General features: G+C 30.8%; 1 long non-coding RNA gene across 2 annotated transcripts in view; it reads left to right on the top strand.

Moving 5' to 3' along the window:
- LOC127071687 (uncharacterized) overlaps positions 1-13,261 on the top strand; it is a 108,548-nt gene that overhangs the window by 30,441 nt on the left and 64,846 nt on the right. For both annotated transcript variants that reach the window (XR_007785190.1, XR_007785191.1), the window contains exons 4-5: positions 2,240-2,374; positions 2,463-2,633. This is a non-coding gene — a long non-coding RNA (uncharacterized LOC127071687). The remainder of the gene's footprint in view (positions 1-2,239; positions 2,375-2,462; positions 2,634-13,261) is intronic.

Here is a 13,261-nt window from a genome sequence, read left to right as displayed (position 1 = left end):
GAATTTTTGCTGTACCTGTTTCCTAACTATACAACCTTTGTAACTTGCTGGGTGATTTCCCTGATAATTAAAGCATTTAATATTGCTTATTTTGCCTGTATGTGGACAGCTCGAGCTCCAATGCTTACCTGCGTATTTAACGCATGCTGGAGTTTTATTACAGTAATTCTTGCTATGGCCATGGTTTCGACAAAGTAAACATTGCGGAATATCTCTTTTTGTTTTGGGAAATTCGAAGGAAACTATCGTGTTAAGCAGCCTATCGATTTTGTATATATCTTTGTTATTACTATTCAGTTCGAGATCGATGAAGAATAATGGCAGCAGTTGCTTTGTATCACGTTTAATTATGTTGTTTATTTGTTTTATTTCATGATTCATTTTTTTTAATTCATGAATTATAATATCAGTATCTATTCTAGGATCTAAGTACTACCTTTTAACTTTTGTCTTTTTTTGGCTGATAGGTATAAAAATTTGCGTTCTTCTCTTTTAGGGCCTTAGTGACCTTTCTGTAGGTGTCAGAGGTATTAACGTGATTATACTTTAGTTGCTTTAAAGTGTACTCGTCTTTAGCTATTTCTTTCAAAAGATCAATTAGCGGTGCAATGACCTGAGCTTCTATATATATTGATGGGGATTTCGGCTTTGGATTATTCCTTTCCGTTCTATCGTTCCCTGGAAGTACTTCATCTACTTCTTGTAGTTTGTTAAATGAATTGCTTACTGGTATTTTGCTTAGCTGTTTATCATGTGGTTCGTCCAGATCTGCTAGGGATAAGTAGCTATTTAATGCGTTGAATTTTCGTTTCTTTGCAGCATCGTATTTAGTGTTAGGGTTATCGATATCCATTAGACTTGTCAAAGTTTCTAGTCTCCGGGTTATCGATTGATTGTTAATGGTATAATTTTTGCCACTTTTGTTAATAAATAACTTTAGATTATCATTTTGCACCATTAGTAACTTAACGGCAAGTTTGTTTATCACTCGCTATCACAAGCTGACAGAGAATACGCAGACCTCCAAATAAAAAGATAATTATAGGTTCGCGTAAACCTATAATTGTTAAACTTCGAGAAAAACAAGAATCTTCATCGAAAATAATTTGACTTCATAAATTAAAATTGAATTATATTTAATATGCAACATTAAATTTGAAATAACAATCAAATCTTTAAATTAAGTTAATATATCTCATTGTATTTAGACATATCTTTATCAACTGAGTTTAAAATCATATGCTCTTTTTTCAATGTTATAAAAGATTTCGTTCAGTTTTGCATATCATCCATAAAGAATTTATTGCCTTACAGAGAAGAGAAATCAAGGTTATTATCGATTTTAAAAGATTTCCAGTTCAGTTTTTATAGTTTCTGAATGTTTCTATATGTGTATGTGTGTATATGTATCTGTATTATATATATATATATGTGTGTATATATATGTATATATATATATGTGTGTGTGTGTGTGTGTGTATATATATATATATATATATATATATATATATATACATATATATAAATTAATATTATTATATCAAATTCTTATATTTAATGAGAATAATATAAATACAAATGATTATATTGTAAGAATGGAAACAAAGTTCTTCGGTTATTATTAATCACATAAAGGTTTTATTCTTATTAATATTATCAATATTAATAAAATGTTATAAATTTAATTTTTTATGAAAGAAACTAGAAAAAATATTGATCCTGCTTAGGAAAAATTTCGTATGCAATTCATTTATCTTTCTCTCAGTATGTCTTGTTAAGTGTTATTTAATTTATTCATATTAAATTTTTTTTTTCATTGAAGAGACTGTGTCTAAATTTTGATAGCCAAATTGAGTATATAATAAACTCTGTGTAATTGAGTTGTCTTATATTAATGTAAACAATATAAATCTTTATACTGTATATATATGAAATATATTTATTTGTATACTATAAAGATATTGTAAATATAAATGATATATCAATTTTCGTGTATTATAAGAATATTAGAAATTTTATTTTTATTGTATTTAACATTACTTTTATTTTTTGAACATTATGTATATCTACATATCCTCTTTTTACGAACAACCTTGCTTTGTGTGTGTGTATTATTTTATTATTTATAATTCTAATGAAAAGTTAAATCCTATTAATTTTATCGTACTTAATGAAATAATAGTAAATCTATAATTTTATTAGAAAATAACAGACTGTAAACATTATTCATATTTTTCAGAGAACCATAAATGCAATCTGAGCTATGACGAGTAATAATCGTTACAATGGAATTTGTATAGGTTTTACGTCTTATTTAGAATCAGTACATCATGGAAAATTATCAAGAATGTAATACTTTTATGGAGGAATACTGGTAACTAAATGTTTACATTTTATTGCCTTATTTTACAATTTTTTATATTATTATAAATTTAATAAAACTTTTTTTCATTCTTTTTCAGATTATCATTACTTTCCAAGTAAATTTACTATAATGTCAATCAACTTCGTTTTCTTTATTTTTTGATGTCAATCTATTACATTTGGGATCTATTATGGATCGATCAACTTCCTTCATTATCAACTTACAACGCGAAAATGTATTTAAGAGCCACTGTAGAACATCTTAAGTGGTGAGTAAACAAATTTAAATTCCACCAGCATTTATGGCGAGGACGAAAGGTCCGAATTGGTATGAGTTACAGATAGTAATTTTTTCAATAAATTATTGACGGACATGATCATAAGCAATTCATTTCAGATTTACTCATATGTGGTTTTATTTTATATTACAATTTTCATTTTGTATCTTTTTTCATTATCTGTTTATTGTATACGCTTAATTAGCGTAAGATAGTTTAATAGGTCTTCTTATTTTATTGATTCGAGTCGTTTAATTAACATAACAATTAATTAATGCTTCTTCTGTATGTATTTGTTTACGATATTAGTGGTGAACATTTATTTAACCAATTTCTTCGAAAAAATGCATATAATGTGGTTTACATTGTATATATTGTTTGGTCTATTTAATCTGGATCTACTTTGGTATATCTATATTTTACCTCTAATCTATGTTTACCATAAAGTGAACAAAAAGGCAAATGTGACGAATAAATTTTGAAATATATATATATTATTTTGAATGAGAAATATATATATATATATTATTTTGAATGAGAAATAAACCACATAATAATAAATGTAAAAATATTTGTTTATTAGTAATATTATCAAGTGATACCCCGAATCAATTTACTCTCTTCTACACAGTAAGAAGTGCATGTGCTGCAAGGAAATAAGTTTAAAGTGCAATCTTGACAGTTCAATCGCTAATTGTTATTTGCCCAGGTCTTTCGGCCAATATCATTTACTGTAAAAATCATATTTAATAAAAATTTGTTACTATGCATCGTTCAGATATTATCGTATAAACACACGCACGCGCAACAAATATATAGAATATGGACCTTGATATTTATCTCACTTTACTAGTTAATATAAATAATTAGAAAATTGTGAAACATTTTTTCTTAAATTTTACTTCTAAATATTTCAATCTATACTGGATTTTTTACTATCAAGATGTCGATGAACAATAATCGGACGTATTATATTAATGATTTGTTCTTCTTGTGATCTCAATAGTTCTGCATTTATTATTTTTTATTACTAACATAGATTACTTCATTAGAGTATATTTTATTACATTGCTTGATTGGAAATTATGTCAGCAATATAATTCATTGACAAATAAAATTAAAATTATATTATCATAACTATTATTATTATAGTTATTATAATTATTATGGGATTATTCGAGATATATACAGAACATGAGACTTTGTAAAGTAATAAAAGAATATATTTTTAAATTAAAGTAAAAATACAGTGATGCAGCCTTCTGACTGTTCGATCATGCGTTTCTTGTTAAAAGAAGAAAGAACCAATGTGTCTTGTCTTTCATTACGTTCGTATCGGTTCGGTTTTTTATCATCGTGTGTCTTTCTTAATCTATTATTTGTTTAACATTTGTCTCATCTTTTTTTCGGTATTAACTACGCTTTTGTCAGTCTGACTACTATAAACGAATACTATTATAAACTGAACAGCACAAATTAGTTGCCAAATTATTGATCGCTATAAATTATATATGTAGGATATTTTTATATCCTAGTAAATCTACTTGGAAAATATAAACTAAAAAAATAGCGAAACTCGAATCACTAATTCTTATGGTTAAGAAGGATTTTATTGATTAATATATTATAATGATACAACTTTTTCTTTATTCGGTCTATTCAAGACCGTCTATTGTTTTTTTAACTTCGTTTGGTTTACTCAAGATCGCCCTCTGTTGTCCTATTTTTCCATCATCTTTCTCATCCGTGCTCACACATTTGTTCGATACAAACAGGGATAATCGCACAATCTAGCCTTTGAAGTATTAAACGCGGTTTTCTCTTTTTTTGCAAAATTAAGCTCTGCATTCTTCTGATAGGCTAAGTAGGCTAGTCAGTGATTGAGCGATTTCTAAATATTTCGGTATCAATTTATAGAAGTAACTATATTGTTACGTGTAACCACGCGTTAAAATGCAAAAAAAAAAAATAAGGGACTAAAACATTAATAACGAAACAAAAACAATTTATATACAATTAACATCTCTTCAAACTCTCTTCAGAAAATATACAGATAATTTGGAACGTTCGCGATTCACATTCTCTTAGGCCAAATTTCCGTTGAAGACAGACGGCATCAATATCTATTAAAATTCTTTAAGTAGCTAGAAACAGCCTTCTAGTTTTGAGTTCTTAACTCCTCCGAGGCGAATCATAATACTGCCCTTCCTCCGTAGGATTTCTTCCGATTTTTTCGTGTTCAAAATTCCAGAGTATCTATTGACAGCACTTTTCTCGTAGGATCTCTCGTGCTCCGAAGTTCTTGGTCCCAATCTCCAGATCTTCATGAAGTAAAATTCTTGATTTCCTCTCCAGAAGAGGAAGTCCCCTTCTAGACACATTTTCATAATAGGGCACCATAGGCATGCAGAGGCGATAGGCTACTATAGGCTTATTCTATTCGATGACCGACCTGGCATTTACTCTTAGAATAAACTCATTCCGGAAAAAAAACTATGATTTAAGAATTCCTGAAAATCGGTTGTACTTTTTTATTTCTTCTTTCATTCTCGAATTGCCCATAAATTATATTTTTTATTTTTTCATTTTTTTTTTTCTTTCGCATTCTCCCCACTCGTCCCAGATTTTATATCTTCTCCGAAAACTGCTAAAACGGGAATTTTATCTGGCAGAATTTTCTAGAAACATATTTTACTTAACTTAATGAATTTTCTTCTCCTTCTCGAACATTAAAATGATACATAACCTCACTCTTATTAAGAAGTTCCTTTCTAATATACGATCAACATTTTGAACTTACTAGGGAAACATCTGAACCTGTATCTATGAAAAAAGGTGCACACTATTATTTGCCCCTCCATGAAAACTACTGAAATTATTTTTTCCTTGAAGACATGTTACTCTAATTTCTTAACAATGAGCTTGAGGTCTCTTACTTTTATTTGAATTCGACCTCGTTCCTCCCCCAATTCGACCATTTCTAATTTCCCTTTCGTAACGTGTTTAGACATTGCGCCTGATAATATCCCTTTACCGTACATGTTCAATATTCTTCAACGTTTTTTGGTTGTCTTCTTTTATCATCTCTACTTTGTTCCTGATGATTTCTGGAAAAGTTTATCTCGACATTCCTCTGCTCCATCCTTTCCCGATGATAGTCTTCTATCCTAGGAAACTATCCTACCTGTTCATCCTTGCTAGGCACAATTTGACTTTGTAATAAATACGAAACATTGCTTTTTATTGTTCAATTTCTATTGCTCTCGTCACAGTCTTCTTTAGAGACTTCACTCTCTCCAACTGTAATGTTTGAGGCAAGAGAGGATTTCTAACTGCGTTTATGAATTGTGTACAAGCAATTGTATTTTGTGTGTCTGCTGTACATTTCTGATACGCAAATCGCGATAGTTTGTTTAAATCTGCGGCCAACGTTGCCAAATTTTCCCCCGTTTTCTGCTTCCGATTGCTAAACTCCATATGGTTTCTTTGTATGTTAAAATCGCATCTTCAATTGCGTCTTTAATTTCAAAAATTTCAATTCTGAGAGATCTCTTACTGTCTCCAAAACAGATCACGCCCTCCACGTAAATATAACGCGAGAGCCATTGTCTTCGCTGACTCATTCCAATAATTCGCATTCGCAACAAACCTGAAATGTACCAAAAACTCTCTAAAATGTTTCGTTCCATCATAATTATCCGACTTTACTGGATAATCTAATCCAACCACCGAATTTCCAATAGAATTTATCGAATTCTCATTTTTTTCCGAATTCATCCTTGCATCTAATGCACGATTTGATTCCACTAAAGGATTTTTGAAATTGTCTATATTCCTCTGCACTAGATTCATTTATCTTAATCCAAAAATCCCCCCTAGCCGGATTACTAATACTTAATCGATTACTTATATGGTTCCTCCTTTGAAATATCGAGACGAGCCTCTATCCGTGCAAGTTCGTCATTTAGCCTCTTCTTCACTTTAAATTTCTACCGCCGTTTCTTGAGTTTCTCTAGAGCTCTTGGATAAAGAGAGTGAGCATTTGTATCTCCTTTTCTCTCCTTTCTTCTACTTGCCGACTTTTCTATCTCTTCCGTGAAATCATGTTTCAATAAAAAAAAAAAATGGAAATGTATCTCGGATGAGTCTTCAAAATAGTTACGTGCAATCACGGGTGAAAATGAAAATGGACTTTAATGACAAAACAAAAACAATTTATATACAATTAATAGTTTTTCGAATTCTCTGAAGAAAAATATACAAATAATTCGGAACGTTCCTGACTCACGACTTCTTAGATCGAGTTCCCTTTAAGTTAGATCAAGAAAACTTTGAGTCTGTCGAGCTATAGATGGCTTCAGAAACTCGAATACGGTTTCAGTTTTCCTCTTTGATAGAAAAACACGACTGTCTTCTATGACGCTATAAATTTGATACTACTTTCAAGGAACTTACACTTTTTCCAATTAATCGAGAGGCCTCCCACTCGTGATTTTAACTTTCTTACCCCGTTCGCTAAATTTTTCAATGGTACGATAAGGTTGTCCATGTAAGTCAGCACTATTTTATTATTTATCAGATCTTTAAAAATTGCATTGATGTATCCTTGAAACATTGAAGTTGAATTGTTTAAGGCAAATGGAATTTGTAAAAATTCATAATATCCATGAAGGACTATGAGGGCCGTTTATTTTCGAGATCATTTGTCAACTGGCACGTGAATGAACGTTTTTAAGATCTAATGTGCTAAGTATCTTCGCATCTTGTAATACGTCCAATTGATCTATGAATGATAGTAAATATCTTACTATTTTTCTATTCAATTCTCTGTGATCTATTAATAATCGATTGAATCCGTTTTTTTTTTTTTTTTTGACTAAGACTCGCGTACTTTGAAAGCGATACTCTCACGATACCATCTTTAATCCATTTTGCGATTTGTTTCTCGTTCATTTCGAATCTATTTCTCATCTGTCTTTGAGGGAGAAAGTCGTTGTGCTCGTCGGTTGATTGGTTCGTCATCTTTAATCATTATGATCTTTATCGCTACCTTTCGACTCTTCTCCAGATCGTTCCATCTATAGATGTCATACCCTTCCTCTTATGCCTGGATTGGAAATGTTCGATAAATCTATTACATTGGTAAGAAATAATATCGGTTTTCAAACTTTATCTTTAAAATTATATATCTCAACTCAAAATAATCAATTTTAATCAAAATAAGATCCATCTGATTCCATACATTTTTGCTAACGTAAAATAAATTTTAATCTCATTAGCGTAAAATTTTGGTGTTCTAGAATTTTTAAATTCTTTAAACGCATTTTCAGTAGCAATTTGGTTAGTGAAGGTCTTCCTTTCTAAGTAGTTGGGTTGAGGTGTTTGAAAAGATGGTAGTCGATTGACGATAAGTCCGGGAATATGGTAGATGAGTTTCACAGTCCAATTTGTTTAACTTTTGTAGTGTGTCGAGTATAGTCATGTAAAAGAATTGGATTTTTTCGATTGACCAATGCTGGATTTAATTGTTGTAATTTTATGTGTATTTGATCAATTTCTTGACAATACTTTTCTGCTCTAATTATCTATATATTATCTCCTAGATTTAAAAAATTATAATGGATAATAATTTTTTCCAACCACTAACTAGTCAGCATAATTTTTTTTTGTTGAAACTTCGGTTTTGGAAAGTGTTTTGATTGTTCGTCGTGATCCAACCACTGTGCAGATCGTCGAAGATTGTCATATATGATCCACTTTTTGTCACACGTTACAGAACGATGAAAAAACGGATCATTTTTTTTTTTACGCAGAAGAAATGCAGAACTCATTTCGTAACGACGATTTTTTTAATGTTCGTTTAATTCATGCGGCACCCATTTATCCAGCTTCTTCGATTTTCCTATGTCTCAGATGATGAATAATAGTTGGATGACTTACGTCTATCTTCTATGCAAGTTGTTGAGTCGTTAGAATGGATCAGCTTCAATGAATATCTTTAATTCATCGTTGTTAAGGACAAAAGATCGTTCACGACCTTGTTCATCTTGGAGGGCCTCATCTCTCATTCGCAATTTTTTAATCAACGTTGCTTTATACATTCATTCACTATACCTTGTTTTAATGCATGATTAATATTACAAATCGTTTCTTATGACTAAGTTTAACTTATGACTAAGTTTATACTTATATAAGAAAATGATACGAATATGCTTTCTGTCCATCAATAATCTGGACTGAGTATATAGAGTGACATCTGTACTATAAAATGGTATTATAAAATAAGAACTTGAATTGAGCAAACTTCACCGACCATCGTAATACACAACTTAAACAAAGGTGAAAAGATAGCACACTTTCAATATATATGTTTATATCTATTTCAAAAACAATTTGCATACCTCTGAGTTCACATTAATAATGTATAGAACCGTTTTTATTTTTTATCACTTCAATTATACGTTTAGATAATGATTTAAACACCTGTCGAATTTTATTTTGAGACAAATTGTCCCATTTCTGTTTAAGAGATTTTCTCGTGGATGTTATCATTAACCATGTTTATATACTGCCCTTGCAAGCTCTGCCTAGATATTTTCAATAATATTTAAATTTGGGGAGCTCGCAGGCCATGACAGAAAATATATATTTTATCGTGCAAAGAATGTTTCAATAATTTTTGCATTGTGAATTGCAGCATTATCTGGTCGAAAGATATGTCCGTTTGTTGTTATTTGTTCACTGTGCTTGTTAATTTGTTCTTGAATTAATTTCAAGTATTTTTGACTGTTCATTTTCCCTTAATAAACAACAAATCAGTTTTATCGTTATATCCAATTCCGACCCAAACCATCAGACTATCTCCACTTATTTGTCGCTTAGTTTTTCTAACTTCTTTCTTTTATAGATTGTGGTAATAGTATGCAAATCCATCTGGGCCGTCTAGATCAAATTTTTTCTTATCAAAACTTATTTTCATTTCTTTTTCTACTTCATGCGGTCTCTTGCAAACTGCAAACGTTGCTCCTTATGTTCTTTTGTTAATGGAGGTTCCCGCTTCATTTTAAATTGTTTGAGATGTCCACATGTTTGAAGAACATGACGAACACTTAGAACATCTGCTTCATGAGCAAATTCTCTTGTTGTATCAGTTGAATTTGAAACGATGCGAAAAATAACATTACTATTTTTTTCATAATTATCCGGACTTTTTAACCCTTTTCTTATAGCCATTCGCTCCGTCGAAGTAATACCACTGAACGGGGCATTGCGCCGAAAAATGTGCACATTGCACTCGATAGTCGGTAGTGATGTTCGCACTTACGTCTTTCGATGCTACTTTGGTATTCTCTTGTTATGTATATTTTTTTAAGTGTTACATAATAACTGTTTCATCGTATTATGAGAAATATGAAAATAAGTATTAGGGGGATCGGAAAGTAATGTCGTTTTTTACATTACTTAGCATCAAAAAACATAAATTAAGACAAGCGCTATTGTGTTGATTAGTTTTTTTTGCACCTGATGGAGATAAGCATTGTAGCGTTATTCGCTATTTTTCGAAAGTTTTTTCAATAACTTTTGGGATTCAAACAGTTAAATCCATGTCAGTTTTATTAACAGCTATTTTAGAATTATAATCAAAAGCGCATAATTATTTTATTGCTGTATCCTTGCGCAATGACCTATTTTATTTGTGTCGACATTATCTGCTGTCTGAATGACAGGTGGTTTGCATCTAAATATCTTTCATCATGTCATTATAAAGCTAATGAATTACTGCTAGAAAGAAAATCTCGTAGGAATATCTGGTTTTTCTGTGATTTATCAGAAATAATATTTTTATAGTATTTCTACAAGCATTTGTTTTATTATTTTGCCATGTTGTAAATAAAGTGATGCTCATATACCAATTATCGACAAAGAGAGTGTGGTTTTTTTCAACATATATTCTAAAAGTTTCAAAATGACACTTTCTTATTTGTCTAAATTATTATGTTCATTAGAGTCAGTAGATTTTTCGGTATATACAATAAAATTCAGAATGTAACCAATCAAACAATCGCGTAGCATAAAAGATTTTTATAAGATATTGATTTTGACAGGAATAAATTACTTAAAGGACAATCTATCTTTAAGTATCATTAACTTTTTCGATATCGCTATATTGTTCACAATTATGCTTAAGTGGAAGTTCAAATACTCGAATACGAATAGTTTCGTCAAATGAAAAATACAGTAAGTGGCTTGTTACATCTATTATAGATTTACAATTAATAATTTCATTAGAACTTTCTTCGTGATATTCTGTTAAAATTTGCCTGATTAGTTCTAAATCGATAGGTGTATGATTTTAACAGTGGCTACGGAAGAAAATGAATTAAAAAGCTATCCCTTGTTTGAATTCGTTATATCGATGTGTATGTTTATATAGGTACGTTATATTTCCTCGCATTTGAAACGCTAAATTGAATTTTTTTTTTTTTTTTACTTGGAGTATTTATAATCAATTCCTCTTAGAAATTATAAATAAATTTGATGACATTATTCGTAGCGAGTGTAGCATTGCATACTTAATTCTTGGTTATAGAATCGTTTTACTTATACCTTTTTGTGAGATTAAGGGGGGTTTATCTCTTTAATCTGTATGAACTAATGTTCGTGTGAATTAATTAAATGGCTAAATGATTTTGATGCTGTAACAGTTAGTTATGACGTTCGCTGTGTTTTAATATTTCTTGCTTTATAGTAGATATTGCTAGATCTTTATGCAGTGTGTCGTTTGTGATATAGCATGAGGCATTACATATGCTACAGAGGTTTTTTAACTGGTATCTTTATGAGATTTCTACATTTGAATTGCTAACCATACCCCATAGCTAGATACCATAGGTCCAAACTAGTTTTATTAGATGTTTTTTCTAGATTAATCTCCTATCAAGAGTCATGCCTAGGTATTTTATTGTATCTTCTTGCGGAATTGTTACATTATTTAGTTTAATCCGAGGGCATGTGTTCTTGCGTAGGGTGAAAGTTATATGGAGCGATGTGGATTTGTTTACTTGAATATTTCAATCTTTTAGCCAATTTGCTATGACATTTAGGTGTTCCTGTAAGTTTCTGGTAACTAATATGGAATCATCGTGGGATGCAAGTATTGCTGTATCGTCTGCAAATGTAGCAGTTGTCGCCTTTATAGATATTTGAATATCCATTGTGTATATGAGATATAGTATGGGTCCGAAGACACTTCCCTGTGGAACTCCAGAATATATGGGGTGTACTACAGTAGTTATGCCTTGAAATTGAATTTTGAATTTCTTGTTACTTAGAGAAGCGTGCAAGATGACGTATAATGGACGAGGGAGTAAGTTTTTTAGTTTGTAGAGGATTCCGCTGTGCCAAACTTTATTAAATGCCTGTTTGATATTTAAAAATATAATAGAACAATATTGTTTGCCTTCTAGATCTTTTTCATATGATCGACAAGCCTATGAATTTGCTGAATAGTGGAGTGCTGTTTTCTGAAACCAAATTGATGATCACGTATTAAGTTAGTTTTTTTTAATATGGATTCGATACGCTTTAGTAGTAATTTTTCAAATATCTTTGAGAAGACTAGTAAAAGATTAATAGAGTGATATGACGAAATTTTATGTGGAGGTACCTGATTTGTTTATTACTATTATATGTGACATTTTCCATTGTTAGGGTAGTGACCAATACGTAATACAGCATTAAATGCCGAGATTAGTAATGTTATACTTTTCATAGGAAGCTCTTGATTATTTTACCTGTAATCAAGTTGTATCCAGGAGCCTTTTTAGGATTTAATCTTGTGATCTCCAGTTTGACTTCATCATAGCAGAATGGTTTAATAAGTGGAGATAATTGATACGGAGACTTCAGATATTCTTGAATTTCAAGATTTTGTTATTTGTGACATCGAGGGTAGTGGTTTAAATATTTCACCAAAATAGATACCAAATGCGTCTTTCTTTTCCTGAGAGCTTTTAGCCTAGGATCCTTGAAGGTTTCGGAAAGGAGGAATCTTTTTTTGCAGTGTTGTAATCCTTCTTGTCGCTTTCCAAAAGGAGTAGTTAGTGGCTTCAGCAGGTGTTAAATTATTTAGATATTTGGTGAATGATTCATTTTTATACTCTAATAATAATCGGTTAAATTTCCTCGTTGCTTTAGCAAGTAGATTTGGTATTTTATTAGGATCAGTCGGCCAGTAAGTGAGTTCGCCGGTGCTTATGCTTTCCAGTTTGAGAGACTGAATATTTTACAGGAATACTCTGCGTCTTGGGTTTGTAATCCTTGATCCCCAGTAATTATTTTTTGCATTGAAGTTTTCACCTATTAGAAATATATTACCTAGGTTAGCAAAGAATGTATCAAAATCACCTTTAGAGATTGAATGTTTTGGGGGCAGTAAACAACTGCAGTTGTCGTGATTGGACCTAGCTAACTTTCTATTACTATACTTGTTAATCATAGATAATCATGATTGCGATTTTATAAAACATAATGTTTTATGTTGGATTTGATAATTATGGCGATACCTGTACTCTGCCACTAGGATGTTGGGTTGTATATACTTTATAACCTTTTATCTT

This window comes from Vespula vulgaris, chromosome 22, assembly GCF_905475345.1.
Source record: "Vespula vulgaris chromosome 22, iyVesVulg1.1, whole genome shotgun sequence".
Taxonomy (NCBI): domain Eukaryota; kingdom Metazoa; phylum Arthropoda; class Insecta; order Hymenoptera; family Vespidae; genus Vespula; species Vespula vulgaris.
This window is presented reverse-complemented; position numbering and strand designations above follow the sequence as displayed.